Below are 14,737 nucleotides of genomic sequence, written 5' to 3' on the forward strand. Positions count from 1 at the left end.
CAGGCAGGGAGTTGGAGTTGAGATACAAATTGACCATGACCTAATTGAATCTTTCTATTCTTACATTCCTGAGGACAGGGGACTGTCACCAGAGCTTCTCCAGGGGGACTGATTGATGCTGGCTGCAGACAGCTGGCTCTCCTGTCAATCTGACCAGCTGCCTGCACAGAAACGGAAATAAAATTCTATAATCAGCTCCTGCATCATAGGAAGCTCCTCTGTGTCCTCGGTCTCCATGGCACCCCCCCCCATCACAGTTTACTGTTAAAGGACACAGCGCTTGGGGTCAGCTCGGAACCATTTTGTGTTAAACTGGGAGGCAGCCATTCCCTTTGAGAAGGGAGCAGTGGGTGGCACTGCAGAGATTTCAGCTCGACGCTGACTCCTGTTCTAACAAGCTTCAGATCACCTGCAGGTGGAAAAGATACATGTCCTGCCTGGTTACCGTTGATGTTGCTGTGGATTCGGGTGCACTCACAGCTGAGGCAACAGGTTCAGTACGCAAAACCCCAGTAATGTGTTCGGTGATAAATGTTAAGTATTCCAGACTTATGCTCATGAAACAAGGGCAATGTGAGAAAACACCTTTTCACACAGTGGGTGGTTCAGGTACAGAATGCAACGCCTGGGGGAGACAGGATCGACTGAGGAATTCAAGAGGGAATTGGCTGGGTCTATTTGGATAGTGATGGTGTGCAGAGATATGGGAAAAAGGGCTGGAGATTGACACTAGATAATTGAGCTGGCGCAGGCATGATCAGCTGAATGGGCTCCTTTTGTACTATAATAATTGTGATTCTGTAAATATCTTACAGGGAAGGCTACTGCCACCTTGACCTGATGTGTGGCCTTGAGGTGACTCCAGACTGACTCCTGACGTGGTTGAATCTTAAGTGCTCTTTGCGATGGCTCAAAAGACCAGTTATATGTCACAAGCTATAGGGGATGTGCAATCTGGCTGGGAATCAATAAAAAAAATGGACAGTGGGAGTAGTGTGCTGAGTGCGAAGGAACACTTCAATCATCTTATTTCTTCATAGCATGATTGTTGGAACTGCTTCAGGCCCTGAGGACATTGTTTCTCTTAGGGCGGCACGGTGGCACAGTGGTTAGCACTGCTGCCTCACAGCACCAGAGACCTGGGTTCAAATCCCGCCTCAGGTGACTGACTGTGTAGAGTTTGCACATTCTCCCCGTGTCTGCGTGGGTTTCCTCCGGGTACTCCGGTTTCCTCCCACAGTCCAAAGACGTGCAGGTCAGGTGAATTGGCCGTGCTAAATTGCCTGTAGTGTTAGGTAAGGGGTAAATGTAGGGAAATGGGTGGGTTGCGGGTCGGTGTGGACTTGTTGGGCCGAAGGGCCTGTTTCCACACTGTAGGTAATCTAATCTAATCTCTTTGGTTTTTGGAGGATAAAGCTGCCCCGCGGCCAGACCCACGTGATTAACTCACACAACAACTTGTGGGTGAAAAAACAGGAAGACCCTGTCAGCAGGGCTCTTTACAAAGCTTCTGAGTTCCTTTCTGGTTATTTGCTGGTTTGTCATTAGGGGGTGCTGATTGACCTGTCGTTTTCTGCTCTGTTTACTGGCTGCAGAAACATTATCCTGACTGCTGAGCAAATGGTTTTGTTTGTGCTGTACATATGGCTGCCTTGGGAATGGTTTGACTGCAGGCATGATGTGTAATCAGGTGGAGCTGCCTTTGAACTAGAGCAAGGAAGGTTTGTAGTATCACAGGTAGAAAAGGACACCAATGGTTTGACAAAGGGTTACTTAGATTAATTCCACCTTCTTAGAAACCGCTTTGTATTAATATTGTCCAATAACATTACAGTTCTAACTGGTTTACCCAGCAGTTTTGATACTTAAGGATTCTGTAACAAATTTGTACTGAGACCATGTGTGCTGATAAACTTAAGTGGAAGTGCAGACAAGGCCAAAGTTCATTGGTTATTCATGTTTCAAAACATGAAAAAGCTGGTGATTATATATTGCTGTGATGGCTCCAAGTGACAGATAAAGGTTGAATATCATAATTTTTCAAGGCCACATTTGTCAATAAAATTTGGCTTTGATTGATGGAAGGGTTATACCCCCACAGATTCATGGTTAGCCTTTTGCTAACTTAGTCATTTCTGCTTTCACCTTTGGCCTGAATATTTCACAGATTGAGCTGGTTATGTAAAATTGCAGCTTTTTTTGATAATAGAAAGGTTAGGCGTCCTGAAACAAAACTGGATTTTAAAAGGAGTCTAAAATAGTGGGTGCGATGGGGAGATGCCTCAGAATGTGTTTGCGGTCTCAACAGACTGGATGACATGTGAACTGTTGATGTTTACATTGATTCTCTTGTGATCACAGGACCTTGAGCCTTTCTTGAATTAAGTATCAATGGATACATGTCGTATCAGAAGGACAGGCAGATAAGGCAGAGGGGGTGGGGTTGGTTGTTAGTAAGAAATGAAATTACATTGACAGCAAGTGATATTGGGTCAGAAGGTGTAGAATCTGTGTGGGTAGAGTTGAGGAACTATGAAGGAAAATCCCCTGATGGGAGTTGTGTACAGCCTTCCTAGCAGCTGTCAGAATGTGAAGAAGAAAATAAATCAGGAGATAGAAAAGGCATGTAAGAAAGGCACAATTACAATCATCATGGGGGACTTCCATATGTAGGTGGACTGGGAACATCAGGTTGATAATGGTTCTCAAGAAAAGGAAATTGTAGAATGTCTACAAGATGGATTTGTTTGGAGCAGCTGGTGGTAGAGCCCATGAGGGAACAGACAATTCTGGATTTGGTGGTGTGTAATGAGGCAGACTTGATTAGCAAGCTGAAGGCAAAAGGATCTCTAGGGGGCAGTGACCACAATACGATAGAATTCACCCTGCATTGTGAGGGGGAGAAGCTGGAATCAGATGTAACAGTATTGCAATTGAGTAAAGGGAACTAGAAAGGGATGATGGAGGAGCTGGCCAGAGTTGATTGGAAAGGGAGACCAGCAGGGAAGATGGTGTATTAGCAAGGGCAGGAGTTTCTGGGGGTAATTCAGGAGGCACACCATAAATTGGTCCCAGGTAAGAAGAAACATATCAAGGAGAGGATGAGGCAACTGTGGCTGGCAAGGGATATCAAGGAAAGCATAAAAACAAAAGGAGGCTATAATGTGGTGAAGATTAGTGGGAAGCCAGAGGATTGGGAATCCTTTAAAAAACCAACAGACAACTAAAAAAGCAATAATGGAGGAGAAGATGAAACACAAGGGTAAACTAGTTAGCAATATAAAAGAAGACTATAAGAGGTTTTGTTTAGAGATCTAAAAGGTAAGAGAGAGGCCAGAGTGGATATTGGTCCCCTGGAAAATGAGACTGGAGAAGTTGTAGTGGGAAACAAAGAAATGGCAGGGGAACTGAATAGGTACTTTACATCAGTTTTCAATATGTGGAAGACACCAACAGCAGTCCAGAACTTCAAAAGAGTCAGGGGGCAGAGGGGAGTGTAGTAGCCATTGTGAAGAAGATGATGGTGGGAGATCCAAGATGGCAGTGACCCAGTAGGTCTACCCTGCTGAGTTCTGCACCAGAACCCAGACAAAGTGGTGCATTCACCCTCTCTTTCTTATCCAATGTGGTCAAAATTGGTAGTTTTTGATCCCCAGAATTTAAGTGAGTAAGGAAAATGACTAAGGGAAAAGGATCACGAGGATTGCAACCAGCAGGACAATCCCCTGTAGCAACAGACACGGACATGCCCACGGCTGCAGTGGTCGGCCTCCGCGAACATTCTCGGAGCAAAGCCTGGTCTTGGAGTTTGTGAAACTCCAAGAGAAGATTGAATCAGTGATGGAGAGGACCCGGAGCAGGCTGGACCCGAACTCGGCCATGCTGCAGAAGCATGATCAGAAGATCCAGTGACTCGGACAGCATGTCATGGAGGTGGAGCAGTACAGGATGGTAGTGTGGGGCATTGGGGGGGGATGGTGGAGGGGTTTACTTTTTTTTACCAGGATTGCTTAGCTTCGAAGTATGGATGGGATGGGTTGAATGCCCATTTCTAATTTTCTTGCTGTAAAATATGTGTAACTTTTTTGTACTTTGTCTTGTCTGGGTTTGGGGTGCAGCTTCAGCTAGAGGGAGCCATGGAGGGGCTAGTGGGAAGTATGAGAGCTCCCTGTGGGCAAGGGGGAAAGTCTCCTCTGAGTTGTGTTATATGTTGGTCCATTGCAGAAGTAGCTGTTAGAAGTTTTGATTTGGTACTTTTTGTAGTTGTATTTTCAAGTTTATACGAACTGTTTAATGCTTTCACTCGGCGTGCTATGAATGGGGTTCTTCCTTCCGGGGGGCTCGGCCTGTTTCAGATGGCTATGGCTAGCCACGCATTTAAATGGTGCACTGGAACATTAAGGGAAGTCATTCAACGATTAAGAGAAAAAAGATACTTTCAAGCCTTAGAAAGGAAAGGGTCGATGTAGCCTTGCTGCAAGAAACACATCTAACCAATAAAGAGCACTTGAAGTTACAGCAGGGAGGGTTCGGCCGGGTGTTTTTTCATTGTTTAATTCGAAAAGTAGAGGAGTAGCTATACTCATTCAGAATAACCTTCCATTTCAGTTGTTAGACCATATTAAGGATGAATGTGGGCAGTTTCTGATTCTTAAAGCATTAATACATGCAGAGGGGTATGGGATCTTGTGCCTCCGGCACACCCCTCAAATTTTTAATGGACACAATGTCCAGGTTGATGGACCCCAAGGTGGATAGGATGCCCAGGGGTCTCGCGATCCCCGCGATCCAGGTAGTTGGTAGACCTGAAAAGGAAGCTGGTGTTGGTGTATCTCTGAGAGAAGCAAATATATCTCTTATTGTCAAGAGAGGGAGAACCCCAGAGGATTGCACTTTGTATAGGCGCATATCATTATTAAACATGGACTTTAAAATTTTGTCGAAAATGCTGGCGTTAAGGTTAGAGGAGGTCTTGCCCTTCATTGTGCAAGTGGACCGGACAGATTTTATTAGGGGTCGCAGGTCTTCTAATATTAGAAGAGTTCTAAATATGGTCCAGGTGTACCAGCAAGGGTCGATTCCGGGCTTGGTCATCTCCCTGGATGCAGAGAAAGCATTTGGTCAGGTGGAGTGGCCATACCTCTTTTATGTCCTGGAACGGTTTGGTCTTGGAGGGGTTTTCGCTAGGTAGGTGCCAGTGTTATATGGTGACCCTAAAGCAGCAGCTCTCACTAATGGCATTAGGTCGGACAATTTTTAGTATTGGCAGAGGCAGCCAACAGGGGTGCCCCCTCTCGCCATTACTATTTACATTGGCGACTGAGCCATTGGCAGAGGCCATCCGGAAGGACCCCAATTTAACTGCCCTGGAGGTAGGATCAGGAAGGCACAAAATCACCCTTTATGCAGATGACGTTCCTCTCTTTCTAACTAACCTAATGATACCTCTGCCCTGTTTAATACAAGTGATTAATTTATTTGGCTCTTTATCGGGATATAAAGTCAGTTTTATGAAATCAGAGGCCATGCCTCTCGGGGGTCTGAATAGAATATCTGATCTTGGAGTGGAACCCGTTTCCCTTTCCAGGGGTCACAGGGAGGCTTCCTGTGTTTAGGCATTTTTATCTCCCTGGCCTTCAATCAATTATATAAAGCTAACTTTGTGAAGTTGTTACAGAAGATAAGACAGGACCTTAGGCGCTGAGAGGATCTTCTGATATCCTGGTTGGGTAGAATACCTCTTGTTAAAATGAATGTTCTTCCTCGCTTATTAGATCCCATGTGAATGCTCCCTTTGATGTTGCCCAGGCAGGTGCAATGGAGGCTTTGCAGTTGGCTCAGCTCTTTTACCTGGCATCACAGGCGGCCTCTTATTAAACTTGCCAAATTGCAGCTTCCACAGTGGATGGGGGGAGCTGTGGATTTTCCAGACTTTAAGAAGTACCAACTAAGTTCCCTATTATCCTATGTGGCTGATTGGGCCTGCCAGGACCCGTGGCCAATATGGCTGGACATCGAGGCCTCCCAGGCAAAATGCCCCCTCATTCATCTGTTATTCATGGCCAAGATGAGGACTGTTATAAACCATTGCAGCAATCTGATTGTTGTTAACATGGTTAAAGCATGGAGAATGGATTAAACACGCCACAAAGTGAGCGCAATTTACAAAAAACTTTCCCTTTTACTCTCATAGTTGGATTGGTAGAATTCCAGCCGGGATCAATGGATTCCGGCTTTAGGCTCAGGAAGTCCAGAGGAGGTTCCTGTGTGGGAGATTTATTTGAAGGGGAGGTCATGATGTCTTTCAGAGCAGCTGAGCCAGAAATAGGAGCTCTCCAGGAGGAACCTCTTTCATTACTTTCAGATTAGGGAGTTTATACAGAAAAAGAGTACATTAATGGTTAGTCCCTGTAACTCAGATATGGGGAGGAGAGTGCTTCGGTCCACTGGCACCCTCTCGGTTAGCACCCTTTATCATCTATTAGCAGATAGTGTCTCGAAAGACATTGAGCGGTTGTGTGGAATCTGGGCTCAGGAATTGGGGGGTGGAGATCTCACCAGGGGAATGGGAGAACATAAGGAAGATTTTGATTTGCAATAGGACGCAGGCACTGCAACTGAAGGTACTCCTCAGGATTTATTGGCACCAGAGCAAGCCTGTGAAATTTAAGACTGGAGCATCCCCAATGTGCCCCAAAAGTAAAATAGATATTGGTACTCTTACTCACTGCTTGTGGTCAGGCCACAAACATCGTAGGTATTGGGACGCTATAGTGAGTGTTTTGGAAGGCATCTTGGGAACCGAGGTCGATGTAGATCCGGTGTTCCTCCTCATGGATTCGCCGAATCTCCCCTCTTCGCCCACGCATGGAAAGAAATAGTTTAGTATTCTTTCATTTTGTGTGAGGAAGACTATCCAGATGAGCTGGGTGTTGGAGAATCCCCCAGGACTTTCAGGATGGCCTAGGTTAGTTATGGAGCACATCCCTCTAGACTTCCTCACAAGTATGGTGCACCAGAAAACAGAACTCCTTTATAGGACGTGGCAGCTTTTTTTGAACTGTATGGATGCAGACTTGTCGGCCATTTTGATTAGGGCCTTTGTGTAGGCACGAGGGCTGTGTCTGGCAGCCCGGGGGCCCCTGGGAGGAGGAATTCTGAACAAATATGAATATGCCAACTGACTCTCCCAGTGATAGGGAGCTTTGGCGGGTTTGCACTGAGTGTTGTAACTTAACGTAATTTAATTTAATTTAATTTACCTTGGTTCAGTTCAGTTGAATTTAATTTTTTTTGTTCTGATTTAGTTATTTATTGAATTGTAATTTGTGTAGAGTTTTTATTTCTCCTAAATTGTTTATGGTGTAGAGTAGTAGTCTGTTTACTGTTATTGTTGTTATATTGCAAGATTGTTCTATTATTTTGTAGTAATTTTATATTTTTGTATAAAATTCTAAATCTTCTTCTCAATAAAAATATTTATAGATAAAAAGAAGATGTTGGGGAAGCTGAAAGGCCTGAAAGTGGATAAATCACCCAGACCAGATAGATTACGCCCCAGAGTTCTGAAGGAGATAGCTGAGGACATTATAGAGGCATTGGTAGTAATCCTTCAGGAATCACTGGAGTCAGGGAGAGTCCCAGAGGGATGGAAATGGCTAATGTAACACTCCTGTTTAAGAAGGAAGCTATAGGTTGGTTAGCTGGATTTCAGTGTTTGGTAAGATTTTAAAGTCCATTATTAAGGATGAGATTGCGGAGTAGAGAGGAACCTCGATTATCTGAACGAGATGGGCAGACAGTATTTAGTTCGGATAATTGAGTATTTGGTTAACTGATTCATTGCCTCCCCTAAGGGACCTGCAGCATTGGTGAAGCCTCCCCCCGCCACCCCCAAACCTCCACCACCATAAATTCAATGGGATTGACACAGCAAGCACTTGCTAAGATGCGATCAGTGTTGGAAACACCTCTTTGATGTAATGTTTCTATCGGGACCTTGAGATCTTCTTCGGATAATCCGAAATTCAGATAATTGATATTCGGATAATCGAGGTTCCTCTGTACCCGGATGGGCATGGTAAAGTATGGGTTAGTCAGCATGGCTTTATTAAAGGGAGGTCATAGAACATAGAACAGAAAACAGTACAGCATAGTTCAGGCCCTTCAACCCTTGATGTTGTGCCGGCCTTCTATCCTACTCTAAGCCCAGACTAACCTACATCCTCTTCATTGTACTAACATCCATGTGCCTATCCAAGAGTCGCTTAAATGCCCCTAATGTATCTGACACTACTCACACCATTGGCAATGCATTCCACCCACCCATCACTCTCTGAGTAAAGAATCTACCTCTGACATCTCCACTAAACCTTTTCCCAATCAACTTAAAATTATGCCCCCTTATGATAGACATGTCCTCTCTGGGAAAAGTCTCTGGCTATCCACTCTAACCATGCCTCTCAACATCCTGTTTACCTCTATCAAGTCATCTCTCATCCTTCTTCGCTCCAGTGAAAAAACCTGAGCTCCCTCAACCTTTCTACATAAGACCTGCCCTCCTGTCCAGGCAGCATCCTGGTAAATCTCCTCTGCACCCTCTCTAAAGCTTCTACAGCTTTCCCATAATGAGGTGTCCAGAACTGAACACAATATTCCAAGTGTGGTCTAACCAGGGCTCTATAGAGCTGCAGTATAATCTCGCGGCTCTTAAACTCAATCCCCCTGCTAATGAATGTCAACACACCATATGCCTTAATAACAATCCTATCAACTTGGATGGCAACTTTGAAGGATCTATGGACATGGACCCCAACATCCCTCTGTACCTCCACACTGCCAAGAATCCTGCCTTTAGCCCTATAATTTGCATTCAAATTTGACCTTTCAAAGTTAATCACTTCACACTTTTCCAGGTTGAACTCCATCTGCCACTTATCAGCCCAGTTCTGCATCCTGTCAATGTCCCGTTGCAACCTACAACAGCCCTCCATACTATCCACAACTCCATCAACCTTTGTGTCATTGGCAAATTTACTAACCCACCCTTCCACTTCCTCATCCAAGTCATTTATAAAAATCACAAAGAGCAGAGGGCACAGAACTGATCCCACGGAAGGACAGAGGTGGGATAATGATCTGAGAATTCCTCAGAGACTTCTGTGCTTTCCATCACCAAGATTTCAATCCTTCATCTGCATTACAACCACAGGTCACTTAGTATGTCCTGCAGGTCTGCTCCCCATTTTCCCGGCCGCAGTTATAATCCTACACCAGAGCTCTGTTGTGCACCTTCATTCTAACAGCGCTGCCACATTATAAACTGGCTTCCCTACTGTTCCAGAGGAAACCCTGGGGATATACAAAGTCGTGGCCATCAGAGTCTCCACGTCCTTCATCAGCTGGGGCAGCAAGAAATACATGTGCAACAGGAGAAAAAGCAGTAGCACATTGATCAGAACAGGTCACCCTAAGAATTCTTTAAATAAACCATACTCCCTAAATCCTACCCACTAACGTTTTCACAATCTTTATCACTGCTTTGCTAACAACACCCAACTGAATCTTTCCCCATGGGGCTGTTCTCCTCCAAATCAATAGCAAATCCAGAACAAAAATAAATTGAATTGAATTGAATTCCAGCTGTACCTCATCAGCAACAATACAATTGGGAGCTACCCTTGTCAAATCCCTTTGTGCCTCTCTTATGTGTTTGTTGATCTACTCTGTTACTTCAACAAAGTGATCTCCCAGCTCAGAAGGTGAACAGCTTCCATTGAAGTCACTGCAGATGGCAGTAGCGGGTATCTTCAAGCAGCCCTGGGCTTTAAGGGGCCAGTTACACACTGCAGGTTCCCATCGATGGCTGAACTCCCTTTCTTTATCCTTTCAGGGATATGGACAATAGCGCCACAATCAGCATTTCTTGCTCATCCCTAATGTGGACTAATTGGCTGTCACGGCCACTTCCTGGGGAAGCTAAGAGTCAGCCACATTGCTTTGGGTCTGGAGTCAAGTGTAGGCTAGACCAGGTAAGGACGGCAGATTTCTTTCCCTATTGGGTGTGTGTGAATTAGATGGGTTTTTACAACAATCAGTAGTGGTTGACATGGTCACCGTTACTGAGAGTACATTTTATTTCCAGACTTCGTTGAATTCAAATTCTGTCAGTTGTGGGATTTTAACCTATTTCAGAGATTCATAGAATGATATCACTGACAGCAAACACATTGTCCATGGTGCCTATCCGCTTTCCTGAGCTTTGTTTCTCAGAAGACTCTGCACATGTGCAATCCGCAGGAGGGATCTGATAGAGCAGGTCTGAAAGGGTCTGAAAGAATTGCTGCAGGGTGCCAGCATGGAATTGATGGGCCATATGCCCTCCTTCATAAATGATTCCCTGACTCTGTGATTCTACATCTTGGTCTATACTGGCCCTACCATCTATCCCATGAGAACCGCTATCTGAGATTCTGCTGTCAACAGAGGCTGCTAACTAGTGATCACCAGCATTGTGTGTTCATGGACTTGCCTGATCCATCTAGGTTAGACAGAATAGTCCAGGCTGATAGGAGTTAGAGCTGGAATCTGTCATGATCTGGTATATGGTTCAGACGCATGTTGGGAGTTCTCAGAGCACCTAATATTTCCTGGAGCATGTGCCCTCATTGTCATTACAACATCTCGTCCTGAAGTAAAACTGAGACCTAGTATTCTGCCCAACACATCCATATTGACCAATACCATGTAAAACACAGGTAATGTGAAGATTTACTTCATTTACTGCTTGTAGAATCTTGCAGTCCATATGTAAACTACATACTTGTCCAAATAACTTAGAGTCATAGAGAATGGAAACAACTATACTTTTCAATCCCTTACGAATGCATTAAGTCATGATATAAATGGCACTCCTGCAAATGTCAGTGTTTGTTACGTTGACTGTTTACCTGTGTGATTTGTGTCTGTTTAGTAAATGGAATTTTGTGTGGAATCATTAGGTATGGATCTATACGTTGAGAAAAATTCAGGTCCACAAATGATTCACCACCCATCCCCTTGCAGGGGGTGCAGACTATAATCCCCTCAGTTATTGTAGAAATGTTTCACCATTCTTGCATCAAGCAGTACAATTAATTTTTCACCTGAAATTCAATGTAGCAGGAAGGGTCACTGCAGGTGAGCTGGGGCTGAAACCCTGTCTTCTCCCTGGCCCAGAAACACAAACAAAAGCACAGTCCTGTGGATGCTGGAGATCAGAAAGAAAAGCAGAAACTGCTGGAGACACTCAGCAGAACAGGCAGCTGCTGTGGGTAGAGAAACAGAGTTAATATATTGAGTTCTGTTTGATTCTTCTTCATTGGAATAGAATTGGACGGGAAAATGATGATTTTTATGTGAGAGGCGTGGGTACGCAGAGCAAAAGGCAAAAGGAGTGCTCATTGCAAAATCCATTAACAAGACTGCTTTGGCAGACTCATCGTTATAGCTCACTCCTGCCCCAAGAAACTCATTTCTTCCTATCTCGACTCTATTTCTCCTCCTCTTGTTCAGTCTCTTCCCATTTATGCCTTTTCCACCACATTCACACACATTTTTCCTTTCCCTCCCTTGTCGGCATTGTGCAGGCACTTCTCTGTCTGTCACACACACTGACGCACTCTTCTGTCACTCCTACCAATTCTTCACCCTCCCACCCTGGCACCTTCCCATGTAATCACAGACGGTGTAACACTTGCCCAATCACTTCCTCACTCGGTACTGTGCAAGGCCCCAAACACTTTCTAGGTGAAGCAGTGTTTCATTTGTTCTCTTTTCAATCTTTGCATTCATTTCGCACAGAGTGGTCTCCTTTACATTGGTGAGACCAAACCCTGACTGGGTAGCCGCATTGTGGAACATCTCCACTCCGTCCAAAGGAGTGACCCTGACCTTCCAGGTGCCTGTCATTTCAATAAGCTATCTTGCTCCGCTGCTTGTCCCTGGATCTAGAATCAAAAAATCCCTACAGTGTGGAAACAGGCCCTTCAGCCTAACAAGTCCACACCAACCCTTCGAACAGTATCCCACCCAAACCCATTACTCTACACTTACTCCTGACTAATGCACCTAACCTACACATCCCTGAACACTATGGGCAATTTAGCATGGACAATACTCCTAACCTGCGCATCTTTGAATTGGGGGAGGAAACCCACACAGACACAGACAGAATGTACAAACTCCACATTAATAGTTGCCTGAGGCTGGAATCTAACCCAGGTCCCTGGCGCTGTGAGGCAGTAGTGCTAACCACTGAGCCACCGTGCAATGTTCCAACAAAAGCACAATATCCTCATTTTCCAATTTAACAATTTACAGCCTTCAGACCTCAGCATTCAGTTTAACAACTTCAGAGCATGAACACTGTACTCCATTTTGATTAGCTTCACCCTTACTCCCACCAATCCCACCATGTAAACCCCACCAATGAGAGCATGGCTTTGCTCTTGGCAGAGCTGACCTACTTCCTGCTATTAACACCCACCTTAAAACCTGCTCTGCATTTATATCTCTTGCACAATTTGTGCTCTGCACACCCTCACCATCTGTTCTACTCGTTCCTGCACCCCCTTTAGTCAACTGAAAGCTTTCAAAATGTTAACTCTGTTTCTCTCTCCATGGTTGCTGCCAAACCTGCTGAGTTTCTCCAGCAGTTTCAGTTTTTATTAACAGAGACCCTGAGGTATGTTGTGGTATCTTTACCATCATCACTAGGATTCATATGTACAAACTCAGCACAGCCAGCAATGAGAACTGGGATTAGCCAGACTGTAGAGCCCAGCGTCATACAGGGCAATGCGTTCATCAGCTCAACTTTATACAGTACATTGATTGTACCAATTAATGTTTGCTGAATGAGTTTATCCACAGATTAGATAAAGTTCATTGAAAACTAAAGAGGCGTGCATAATGCCTGATAAAATGATCTATTACTGCAAGAGTAACAATCGGCCCATTGATCTGATCAGTGGTGCTCTTTGATTTGTATAACAAAGGAGACAGAAAGTCCAAAACAGCAAATCACCAGCACACAAACAAAGTTAGTGCTGGTGGATATGGAAGTGATTTCAAAGTGGGGGGTGGAAGTGAGGTTTCTGATTCTCCAAATTGGACACAGAGAGACAGTCAGCCTGGGGCTGTGGAGGATTACTCCTGATTAAGGGCTTTTGCCCAAAACATTGATTTTCCTGCTCCTCGGATGCTGCCTGACCTGCTGTGCTTTTCCAGCACCACTCTAATCTAGACTCTGATTTCCAGCATCTGCAGTCCTCACTTTTGCCCTGTGGAGGATTATTGCCAATGCCTCATTCCCATAAATGAATCCCACCTGGACCTAGCCAGCTCCATGATACAATTGGTGGACTAGGTCATGTAGGAATTTACCCAGGCATTCAGCTAGGGGGGAGGAGGAAGGGGAGATGGCTGGAATCAATTTGGATTATGGCCAGGGACAAGGTGTGCTATAACCTCTGGTTGACCTTTAGAAATAATTGAATTTCAAGCATAGAGAAGATGAGAGCTCTTTTGTCTAATCCGAGCTTGCTGCCCAGTTAACACGTTGCTTAGAGAGTGATGGCATGTCACAGCAAAACCTGACTCTCCAGTGCAACTTTGGAACACTTCCCCATTTAATTTGTTCTCAGTGAATTAGTTCCTAGCTTTGAACAGACAATAGAACAAAGGGTAAGGACTTCCCTGCCCATCCCTGTAGGTCACAGCACCAGCAATCCCACCAAAGGGAGCAACTGGGAAACTTACTTTTGCAGACTGAGCTGGAGGGTTCCTTTTGACCTATAACAGAAATTGTAGAAGGTGATGCCCAATGTTACATTTGGCCAGTATTATAATAATTAATGTAGGATCCCATTGCCTGTGGGTTAAAACACTGGTGTTGGAGGATGGGGAAGTAGAGGATAAGTTACCAGCCCACTATCACCCAGCATAACCAGTCAGTTCCCATCAGCACAGTTGGCTGCCCGAATGTCCCTTCACAGTCCATCATCCATTGTCAGGTGGGTTGATAGAGTAAATGTTTCCCTGGAACGTTATATAGGTTTGTATCTCTGCCAAATAAAGTCCAGCCACAGGTATTCCTGACAATTGCTCACCTTTATCACCTCCTGCTTTGGGGCTCATTAATATCGAGTCAGTTTTCCTAATGCAAGCTTCATTGCTACATATAATAACATCAAAGAGACTGTTTCAGAGGAACCTGTTTAGACCAGGAGCTCCCTCCATTTGTTAGGTCAATACTGATTAGGAATGACTTTGTACATAAGGCATTGACTGATCTGGACAATTACTGTTAATTATGTTTGCTGTGTGGAGGAATTAAATCCAATTTGCTTGTGTAATAATTTTCTGGCTCAGCAGTAATTGGATTTGAGGCTTATCTGCCAAAACTCCAGAGGAATTTACATCATGCCCCCTAACTATGAACAGTCAAGAGAGATTATGTTTAACTTTAACATAATTACAGATAATTACCAATTCACAAGGCAGAAATTCAATGTTATTTTGTTAAATATTTTGTTCACTTCCACAACCCTTCATTGAACTGAGGCCTAATTTGTAAAATAAATTCTGTGTGTTTGTACTCTCTTCTGCTACACACAAAGTCAAAGATCCAATCTGCTCCTTTAACTATCTTATCAACCTGGTTTGCCAATACAAACATTCATGTACATAAATCCCT

General features: G+C 44.4%; 1 long non-coding RNA gene across 1 annotated transcript in view; it reads left to right on the forward strand.

The window, feature by feature from the left end:
• Positions 1–284: 284 nt before the first annotated feature.
• Positions 285–14,737, forward strand: part of LOC122548450 — a 29,469-nt gene continuing 15,016 nt past the window's right edge. The window contains exons 1-2 of the long non-coding RNA XR_006311237.1: positions 285–492; positions 9,893–10,031. This is a non-coding gene — a long non-coding RNA (uncharacterized LOC122548450). The remainder of the gene's footprint in view (positions 493–9,892; positions 10,032–14,737) is intronic.

Source organism: Chiloscyllium plagiosum, chromosome 3 (genome assembly GCF_004010195.1).
Source record: "Chiloscyllium plagiosum isolate BGI_BamShark_2017 chromosome 3, ASM401019v2, whole genome shotgun sequence".
In the NCBI taxonomy this organism is placed as follows: Eukaryota; Metazoa; Chordata; class Chondrichthyes; order Orectolobiformes; family Hemiscylliidae; genus Chiloscyllium; species Chiloscyllium plagiosum.